Source organism: Myotis brandtii, unplaced genomic scaffold (genome assembly GCF_000412655.1).
Source record: "Myotis brandtii unplaced genomic scaffold, ASM41265v1 scaffold49, whole genome shotgun sequence".
Classification (NCBI taxonomy): domain Eukaryota; kingdom Metazoa; phylum Chordata; class Mammalia; order Chiroptera; family Vespertilionidae; genus Myotis; species Myotis brandtii.
The window spans coordinates 5,019,513-5,030,098 of NW_005368707.1; the positions used below are offsets into that span (position 1 = coordinate 5,019,513).

Consider the following 10,586-nt stretch of genomic DNA (forward strand, 5'->3'; position numbering starts at 1 on the left):
TTGGCAAATATGTTCTCCCATGCAGTGGGCTTTCTTGTTGTTTTGTTGATGGTTTCCTTTGCTGTGCAAAAGCTTTTTATTTTGATGTAGTCCCATTTGTTTATTTTTATTGATTTCAGAAAGGAAAGAAGAGAGAGAGAGAGAGAGAGATAGAAACATCAATGATGAGAGAGAATCATTGATCGACTGCCTCCTGCAAGCCCCCTACTGGGGATCAAGCTTACAACCTGGGCATGTGCCTTTGACTGGAATCGAACCTGGGGCCTTTCAGTTAACAGGCCAACGCTCTATCCACTAAGCCAAACCATCTAGCTAGGCCAAGGATTTGTATGTGTATATTCATTATTAATATTTGTTTCTTTTTAAAAATATATATTTTTATTGATTTCAGAGAGTAAGGAGAGGGAGAAAGAGAAACATCAATGATGAGAGATAATCACTGATCGGCTGCCTCCTCCACACCCTAAACTGGGGATTGAGCCCACAACCCAGCCATGTGCCCTGACTGGGAATTGAACTGTGACCTCCTGGTTCATAGGTCAACGCTCAATCACTGAGCCATGCCAGCCAGGCATATTTGTTTGTTTGTATTATGCTGTCTTTTTGTGGCTGTGTAATGCTGACCTCATAGAAAGTGTTGGTAGTTTTCTTTCCTCATCTAATTTCTGAATGAGTTAATGAAGGATAGGCATTATTTTTTTCTTTAAATACTTGAGAGAATTTACCAGTAAAACCATATAGTTCTGGTCTTTTCTTTCTAGAAAGATTTAAAATTATTAATTCAAATTATTTACTTGTCATAAGCCTATTCAGATTTCCCGTTTCTTACTGAGTTAGTTTGTGTCTTTCTAGGAATTTGCTTATTTCAAGAAGTTTTCTAAGTTGTTGGCAAGATGTTGTAATATTCTCTATAATTCATTCAATTTTGTAGAGTTGGCAGTGATGTTTCCCCTTTCCTTCCTGATTTTGGTTATTTGTGCCTAAGGTTTTGTCAACTTGCTTACTTTTTTTAAAGAACTAATTTTTTGTTTTATTAAATTTTAAAAAAGAACAGTTTATTGATTTTTAGAGAAAGAGAGGGGAAAGGAGAGGGAAAGAGAGAGACATCAATGTGAGAGTGCAACATTGATTGGCTGCCTCCTGCTTGCCCCTTACCCATGATCCAGCCCACAATCCCAGCATGTGTCCTTGACTGGGAATAGAACCGGCAATCTCCTGATGCACAGGTAAATGCCCAACTGAGCCACACTGGCTAGGGCTTTATTAAATTTTTAAAAATCCTCACCTGCACGTATATATATTAGAAAGAGAGGAAGAGAGAGGGAGAGAGAAAAATGACTGTAAGAGAGAAACATCAGTTGGTTGCCTCCCACCTGGGATTGAACTTGCAACCTAGGAATGTGCCCTGACTGGGAATCTATCTTGAGACCCTACTGTACACAGGACAACACTACAACCAACTGAGCTACACTGCCCAGAGTTGGTTTTATTAATTTTGTCTATTATTTTTATGTTTTTTATTTTATTATTTCCACTCTAATAATTATTATTTCCCTCCTTAACTTGGTTTTGGCCTAAACTGGGGATTGAGCCCACAACCCAGCCATGTGCCCTGACTGGGAATTGAACTGTGACCTCCTGGTTCATAGGTCAACGCTCAATCACTGAGCCATGCCAGCCAGGCATATTTGTTTGTTTGTATTATGCTGTCTTTTTGTGGCTGTGTAATGCTGACCTCATAGAAAGTGTTGGTAGTTTTCTTTCCTCATCTAATTTCTGAATGAGTTAATGAAGGATAGGCATTATTTTTTTCTTTAAATACTTGAGAGAATTTACCAGTAAAACCATATAGTTCTGGTCTTTTCTTTCTAGAAAGATTTAAAATTATTAATTCAAATTATTTACTTGTCATAAGCCTATTCAGATTTCCCGTTTCTTACTGAGTTAGTTTGTGTCTTTCTAGGAATTTGCTTATTTCAAGAAGTTTTCTAATTTGTTGGCAAGATGTTGTAATATTCTCTATAATTCATTCAATTTTGTAGAGTTGGCAGTGATGTTTCCCCTTTCCTTCCTGATTTTGGTTATTTGTGCCTAAGGTTTTGTCAACTTGCTTACTTTTTTTAAAGAACTAATTTTTTGTTTTATTAAATTTTAAAAAAGAACAGTTTATTGATTTTTAGAGAAAGAGAGGGGAAAGGAGAGGGAAAGAGAGAGACATCAATGTGAGAGTGCAACATTGATTGGCTGCCTCCTGCTTGCCCCTTACCCATGATCCAGCCCACAATCCCAGCATGTGTCCTTGACTGGGAATAGAACCAGCAATCTCCTGATGCACAGGTAAATGCCCAACTGAGCCACACTGGCTAGGGCTTTATTAAATTTTTAAAAATCCTCACCTGCACGTATATATATTAGAAAGAGAGGAAGAGAGAGGGAGAGAGAAAAATGACTGTAAGAGAGAAACATCAGTTGGTTGCCTCCCACCTGGGATTGAACTTGCAACCTAGGAATGTGCCCTGACTGGGAATCGATCTTGAGACCCTTCTGTACACAGGACAACACTACAACCAACTGAGCTACACTGCCCAGAGTTGGTTTTATTAATTTTGTCTATTATTTTTATGTTTTTTATTTTATTATTTCCACTCTAATAATTATTATTTCCCTCCTTAACTTGGTTTTGGTTGTTTGCTCTCCCCTCCACCCTCCCGCCTAGTTTTATAAAGTCAAAGCTTATGTTATTGGTTTGTGAGCTTTTGTCTCTTCTGATATAGGCATTAAAGTTATAAATTTCTCTCTTTTACTGCTTCAGCTGCTTCCCATAAATTTTGAGATATTGCTTTTATTTTCATTCAGTTAAAATATTTAAAAAGTTTTCTCATGTTTTCTTCCTTGACCTGTGAGTTGTTTAGAAGCACGCTGTTTAGTTTACAAATATTTGGCGATTTCCAAAATTTATTTTTATCGTCTATCTCTCATTCTGTTGTGGTCAGAAAACATACTTCATATGATTTTGGTATTTTTAAGTTTATTGAGACTTGTTATGGGGTCCAGCATAGGTCTATTCTGGAGAATGTTTCATAATTTTTTTTTTCAGTTTTGGATATTGTTCTGTAAGTATTGGTTTGGTTGATAGTGTTATTCACTTCTCCTGTATCTTATTGATTTTTTTTTCTCTAGTGGTTCTATCAGTTATCAAAAGAGCGGTATTAAAATCTCCAGATATTTTTGTTGACTGTGTCTCTTTTAATTTATTCAGTTTATGTGTCATTCAATTGGGGGCACTGTTGTTAGATTCATAGCATATGTACCAATAATTGGTATGTCTTCCTCATGAACTGACCCCTTTACCATCATGAAACTTCTTTCTTTTTTTTTCTATAAATGTGTGTTTTCTTTAAATCAATTTGGCTGATATTAACATAGCCACTAGCCACTCCAGCTCTCTTATGACCATTTTTTGCATGGTATATCTTCTTTCTATCCTTTTATTTTGAATGTCTTTATGTCAATGAACATAAGCGTGTCTACAGTAGGCAGCACATAGTTCAGTCCTGCTCTTTTACCCAATTTGGCAATCTCTGTCTTTCTTTTGGAAGGGGCATCTAGTCCATTTACATTTAATGTAATTATTGATATGGGTAGATTTCTACATATATTTTGGTGTTTGTTTTCTATTTGTCTCATATCTTTTTGATTTCTACATATATTTTGGTGTTTGTTTTCTATTCTTCCTTTACTGCCTTTTTATGTAAGTACATATTTTTAGTATAGCATTTAAATTACTTGTTAATTTTTTCCTATATATATTTTTAGTTATTTTCTTAGTGCTTTGCTCCAGGGCTTATAATATGCACTTAATGTATCACAATCTACTTCAGAATAATAATAACTTAACTCTAGTAAAATATAGAAACATCATTTTAATATAATTTCATTCTTCTCTTCTTTGTGTCATTATTTTCATATATTATATTTGCTATAAGCCCAACAAAGGTGTCATAATTATTGCTTTACAGAATATTATGCCTTTTAAATGAAGAAATATATATTTATAAAACCTTTTAGCAAATCTCCTATTTGCTATTCCCAGCACACTTCATTTCTTCTTGTGGATTTAAATTATCATTTGGTGTCACCATTTTCCCCCTTTAGTATCTCTGTTAAAGCATAAGTGCTAATAACAATTCTGTTTTTGGTGATCTGGGATTTTCTTTTTTTCACCTATATTTTTGAATAGCAGTTTTACTAGATGTAGAATTTTTGGTTGACAGTTATTTTATTTCAACAGTTTGAATATGTTATCTCACTGTTTTCTGGCTTTCAAAAGACAATACCCCATGGACAGTTTCATGTTTCTGCAGGATCAAGGCTTTTAAATAAAGAACATTGGAACTTGAGTTAAAAGATGATTGATGGCACCCTGGCCGGTGTGGCTCAGTTGGTTGGAATGTCCTTCCATACAATGAAGGTTTGAGGGTTTGGTTCCTAGTCAGGGCACATACCCAAGTTGCAGGTTCGGGACGGGTGCAGTAGACAACAGATAGATGTTTCTCTCTCACCTAGATGTTTTTTTCTCTCTCTCCCTCTTCTTCCTCTCTCTCTAAAATCAATATCTTTGGTTGAGGATTTAGAAAAAGTAAGATGATTGATGACAAGTATGCTTTGGAAGTTCAGTGTAGAAACTTTCAAAGAGATTAGGATACATCTACCCTGAAGACAAATATTGTTTATTACAAAGGGTAACACAAACTTCGTATCCTCTCAGAGAAGATTTACTTATATTCCAGAGTGAAGGCTTCTCCTCCCTCATACCCCTCAAGTGAAAATGTGCCAGAAGTTCCTGTATGCGTTCTGAGATTTATAATTTTGGGAATTATTCTCCTATGGTATATTTATCCCAAGTACAGGTAATGTTGGCACTCATTACATTGTCCCAAGAGAAATTGGGAAACTGATGTAAGCTGCTCTATCAATAAAGGCCTTTACCTGAATCCAGAAGTCTCCTGTTTGTCTTTATGTAGATATACATTGATAAGTCAGCCAACTTATACAGTTCTTCCCCTGTATAAGTTGTTTTTCTCTTGTTGCTTTTGGGATTTTTGTATTTGTTTTTCTACAGTTAATTATGATAGGTGTGGATCTCTTTGTGTTTCTACAACTTGGCTTTGTTGACCTTCTTGGGTCTATAGATTAATATTATTCATCAAATTTGTGAAGTTTTTGGTCATTATTTCTTAAAAAGTTTCTGTCCCTTTCTTTCTCTCTTATCTTTCTTGAACTCTCATTACATGCAAACTGATACACTTGATATTGTCCCACAAGTCTCTGGGCCTCTGTATATTTTTCTTCAATTTTTTTTTTCTCTGCGTCCTCTGATAGGATCATCTCTATTGCTCTATCTTCAGTTTCATTGATTCTTTCTTTTGTTATCTCCATGATTTTGAGACCCTCTGGTGAATTTTTAAAATTTCAGTTATTCTACATTTCAACTTCACAATTTCCATTTGATTCTTTCTTATAATTTCTATATTTTTATTGAAATATGCACTGAATCATTGTCATACTTTCTTTTAATTTTGTAAACATGATTTTCTTTAATTCTTTGAGCTTCTTAGGAAAGCTTCATAAAAACAGGTATATTTCATGTTTACTGTTGTATCTACAGCACCCAGAATAATTCTCAGCATATAGTACATCTCAATAAGTATTTGTTGAATGGATGAGTTGACAATGTAGTTTAACTTTGTCTTCTCTATGTGTGCCTGAAACTCATTTTTATTTATTTATTTATTTTTGCTCTTAAAATGTTTGCTTCAAGTGTCCAGTCTTAAAATGGAAGTGTTTTTTTTTTAGGGGATCACCAATGTTTCAATAAACAACGGGAGCCTTTTTCTCAAGCATGAGGCAATAGCAATGCAGCAAGGGACAGGGAACTCACAGTGCATTAATGATTGATAGCAAGATGCAGGATACCATTAATCCATTTGAGCATATTTATGTACAATATTTACTGTAAAATGGAAGGAAAACCACCTCCTCTGAATTGATTGTCCTCTTTTTTCCATCTCACCTTTCTCTTCCCCACTCCCCTGCACTGGTATATAAACAAACTCACATCTCACCAATCTGGGTTGTAATGGAGGTTTGCTGTAAAGACAAGATAACTTAACGTGGGGACACTAACAGAATAATTAATGAAACAACCAGAGAGACAAAAAGAAGTTAAAAGGGCACAGCTAAGAAGTAAGGCACTTAGATGATTATCAAAATTCCTTGCAAAAGGTAGGATCTTATCTGTTCTTTGAATGAGGGAGGCAAGGGCAGAATGAAAGATACCCAGAAAAAGTAGCTGTCATGGGAGTAAACAGAAAAGTCTATGGAGGACCACAGGAGAGAGGCCTGCTGTGTTTTTCTTGGTGGAAGGGAATTGGTCTGGAAGCAAGAAAAGTGTTTCTAAGGGAGTCAAACCTGATATGAATTTTAGAGGATAATCAGGAGTTTGCTGCATTTGGTGGAGAGCAAGGGGAAGGCCAGTCTAGGCAGAAAGAGCAGAGAAGTAACAAACTAATAGTTCACTATATACTTGCTTTTCACTGCTGATATTCACAGTTATGTTTATTTAATTCAGTTTGATAATTATGTTAGATTTGAACACATAGCAATTGAGCACAAGGGAAAGAGCCCCCCTGAGAGAGGCTACAGGGGAAAGTAAGTCAGACTAAAGTGAAAATGTCCACAGATAATATTCTGAAAGAACATCTCACAGGGATAATTTGAATGATGCTTGTATGCCATTTTATTATGAAATCTCTATTAAGCACATATTTATAGGGATGGTTTCTCTAACATTTCTACATGAATGCCATTTATATTGCTTTTGTTTAGTTTTGCTTGCCCTACCAAATTGTATGTTTATTCTACTCATTTAGACAAAGTTTACTGTCAGAGTTGATTATTAAAATAAGCAATAAAAGTAAGGAGTGTGGGGAACTGTACCGTCTGGTGAACTTTGATTAAATGAAAAATTATACTCTAAGAGACCTCGAAATCATTATAAAACCAGCTTGGCCTCAAGTAGGGAGGGATTGAAAGTTAGAAAAAATCTGTATTGCCATTTCTTCCAGTAATTGCTTCTCTCTCTCTCTCTCTCTCTCTCTCTATTAGTCATCTGACTGCAGTTAAAATAACATTTATTGCTTTCTGCCTAATGTTTTAGAACAGATGATCAGGAAACCATGAAGCAGAGACTCTGGGCAAACCTAAAATCAGTGAGATGTTTTAACCAGCCTCCCCTCTTGACTTGCTGTAATTTATTACAGTTACCAGAGATAAAGCATTAAGCTGCTCCGTCCTTAGCCTGATATGTGAGTGGAGCTGAAGCATGATATGACTCTTAAAGGGGTCTCTCTTATAGAAAGACTTAGGAGCGGTATAGATAGAGACTATTGCTGGGCTTGCTATTGTATATCCCAAAGCTGGAGACTCCAATGAATTGGTGGTTGGGGCTGGATTGAGGAAGGGTAGGAATAGGATAGTTGCAGCCATCTTTCTTCCCCATGCAGTATATTTTTCCTTAAGGAAGGGACCCTTTTTCCTTAGTTATCAATGATGTTGCTAACAGGGGGACCCCCTGTGGATATTTGGGGGCTACATTGCATTGCATTCCATCTCTTTTTCAATGTATGGTCTTCAGGTTTAACCCACAGTTGAAGATCATAGATTGCAACATACACTGTGGTCTTCAAACACTCAGACATTGCCTTTTGAGTTTACAGATTTTAGTCAACATCTACCCTCTGCAAAGAGTATTTTGGGAAAATGAGTTACACATGGTGTCCTGCTCAGACGATCTCATCTGACTCCTGGTGGCAGGCAATCTGGGGATCTCCCCCCGCCGCCCCCAGGGAGATTTGGGTTAGATAGTTACCAAGAGCTCTGGATTGTGCCTTTGAAACATCTTTTCCTTGGAATGTTTATTTTCTTTTCCCCTCTCTGTTGCCATAACCTCCACTTTTTAATTGAGACTCATTACCCATGCTTGGATTTTGGCATTAGCCCTACTAGCTAGTTGGCCTGACTTCCTGCTTAGAAACTAAGTGACTCCTTATTTTCATGTTATGAAGTGCATATAAGCCTGTCTTGCTCTAATGTCCTTCCTCATCTGACCCCACACCAGCCCTACGAGACCCTGTCATGCCAGTGCTCCTCATCACAGCCCCTCCCATCCGATTGGGCCAATGTCCTCTGTCTCCAGGACATTTCCCTGGAAGCCTCGTTTGCTGTTTTATGTTATTTTATTTTTGTTTTATGGAAGTCCGTTTCTTCTCTTCTACCTATTTACATCTTTCTTCGCCTTCAGGACCCCATCTTCTAGGAAGCCTCCATGGATGTTCCTGCTCTCACTCTCCTATGAATTTCTCTTGAACTTCATGACTATCCCAATAACTCAATACAGTTTTGTATTGATTTCTATCACCCAATAGTTGTTTTCAAATATTGATCTTCCAATTTTAAAAATGCTTGATAATTCTACTATATACTCTTTTAATGTGTTTAAAAGTGTCCCCAATGGTCCCAGGTCCACAATAATTCTCAATAAATATTTCTGCATTTTTCAGTACTGAACACGACTGTATTCAGTTTCACAAATGTAGCACTTGTTCCCTTGAGATACTTATAACATCTTTAGGGGTCTGTTTTGGCATTGAAGGGGCATGATAAAGTTGTTTAGGCTATTCATCTGGAAATCTATTTTCATAATAGAGTCACTCTTTGAGCAGGGTTCTTTTATTTCCTCTAAATGCCACTGAAATGTTTTTTCTCACCCTTTCTTTTGCCTTCTAGGAGTACTAAGAATGGATTTTTTTATATGATTTTATTTTTTACCTGCATTATGGTGTTGCTTTTGCTCCAGTCTTCTTCACTGACATATTAGTCAAAACATGTATACTGAGGGTTTTTTTGTTTTGTTTTTGTCTTTATTGTTGAGAGTATTACAGATGTCCCCCATTTTTTCTCCCATTTACCCCCTCCACGCGAATCCTGCCATGCCCCTGGCCTTCACCACCCTATTGTCTGTGTACATAGGCAATGCATATATGCATATAAGTTCTTTGGTTAAACTCTTTCCACTCTCCCTCCCCACTTCTCTCTGAGATTCGTCAGTCTGTTCCATGTTTCCCTGTTCTGGTTCTATTTTATTCATCAGTTATTTTGTTCATTAGATTCCACATGTAAGTGAGATCATGTGATACTTGTCTTTCTCTGACTGGCTCATTTCAATTAGTGTAATAATCTCCAGGTCCCTCCATGCTGTCTTAAAAGGTAAGAGATCTTTCTTTTTTACAGTTGCATATATTCCATTGTGTAAATATCACAACTTAAAAAAAAATTATCTCTATTGTTGAAAGTATTATAGATGTGCCCTTTCCCCCTCATTGACCCCCTCCCCCACCCCTCCCAGGCCTTCACCACAATACTGTCTGTGTCTAAGGGTTATGCATATATGCATATAACTTCCCCAGTTAATCTCTCCCTACCGGCACGCCCCCTCCCCGCCTTCCCTCTGGGATTCATTGGTCTGTTCCATGCTTCCATGTCTCTGGATCAATTTGTTCATCAGTTTATTTTGTTCATTTAGATTCTACATATGAGTGAGATCATGTGATACTTATGTTTCTCTGACTGGTTTATTTTGCTTAGCATAATACTCCATACGTCCCTCCAAGCTGTCTCAAATGGTAAGAGATCCTTCTTTTTTTTACTACTGCATGGTATTCCATGGTATTTACAGCATTTTATCCACTCATCTACTAATGGGCACTTGGGCTATTTCAAGATCTTAGCTATTGTAAATTGTGCTGCTATGAACATAAGGGTGCACATATTCTTTCTGATTGGTGTTTTAGGTTTCTTAGGATATAATCCTAGAAGTGGGGTCACTAGGTCAAATAGCAATTCCATATCTAATTTTTTGAGGAAACTCCATTCTGTTTTCCACAGTGGCTACACCAGTTTGCATTTCTACCGGCAGTGTTCTAGGGTTTCCTTTTCTCCATATCCTCACCAGCACTTGTCATTTGTTGATTTGTTGTTGTTTTTTGTCTTTCAGAAATGAAATTTATTGAGTTTGGATTCCAGCACTCCTGGGCCCCCACTAATATCTAATTAATCAGACCATACTTTGACTTCAAAGGTGCAGGAGAAATGAGGAGATTTATTATTATTATTATTATTATTATTTAAATCTTTATTGGTGAAAGATTTATGTAAGTCCTACTTTTCCCCCCGTTGATCTCTTCTAGCTCACTCCTGCCCTCCCCCCACCCAGGCCCTAACCACTCCATTGTCTGTATCCAAGGGTTATGCTTATATGCATATAAGTTCATTAGTTGATCTCTTCCCACCCTCCCTGTCTTCCCTCTGAGGTTTGATAGTCTGTTCCATGCTTCTATGTCTCTAGGTCTATTTTTGTTCATCAGTTTATTTTGTTCATTAGATTCCATATATGAGTGAGATCATGTGATACTTATCTTTCTCTGACTGGCTTATTTCACTTAGCATAATACTCTCCAGGTCCATCC

General features: G+C 36.8%; 1 long non-coding RNA gene across 1 annotated transcript in view; it reads right to left on the minus strand.

Moving 5' to 3' along the window:
- The window catches only part of LOC106727860, a 27,907-nt gene extending 17,492 nt beyond the window's left edge, over window positions 1-10,415 (minus strand). The window contains exons 1-2 of the long non-coding RNA XR_001364109.1: window positions 10,330-10,415; window positions 1,600-1,612 (exon numbers count right to left, since the gene is read on the minus strand). This is a non-coding gene — a long non-coding RNA (uncharacterized LOC106727860). The remainder of the gene's footprint in view (window positions 1-1,599; window positions 1,613-10,329) is intronic.
- Between the last annotated feature and the right edge of the window lie 171 nt (window positions 10,416-10,586).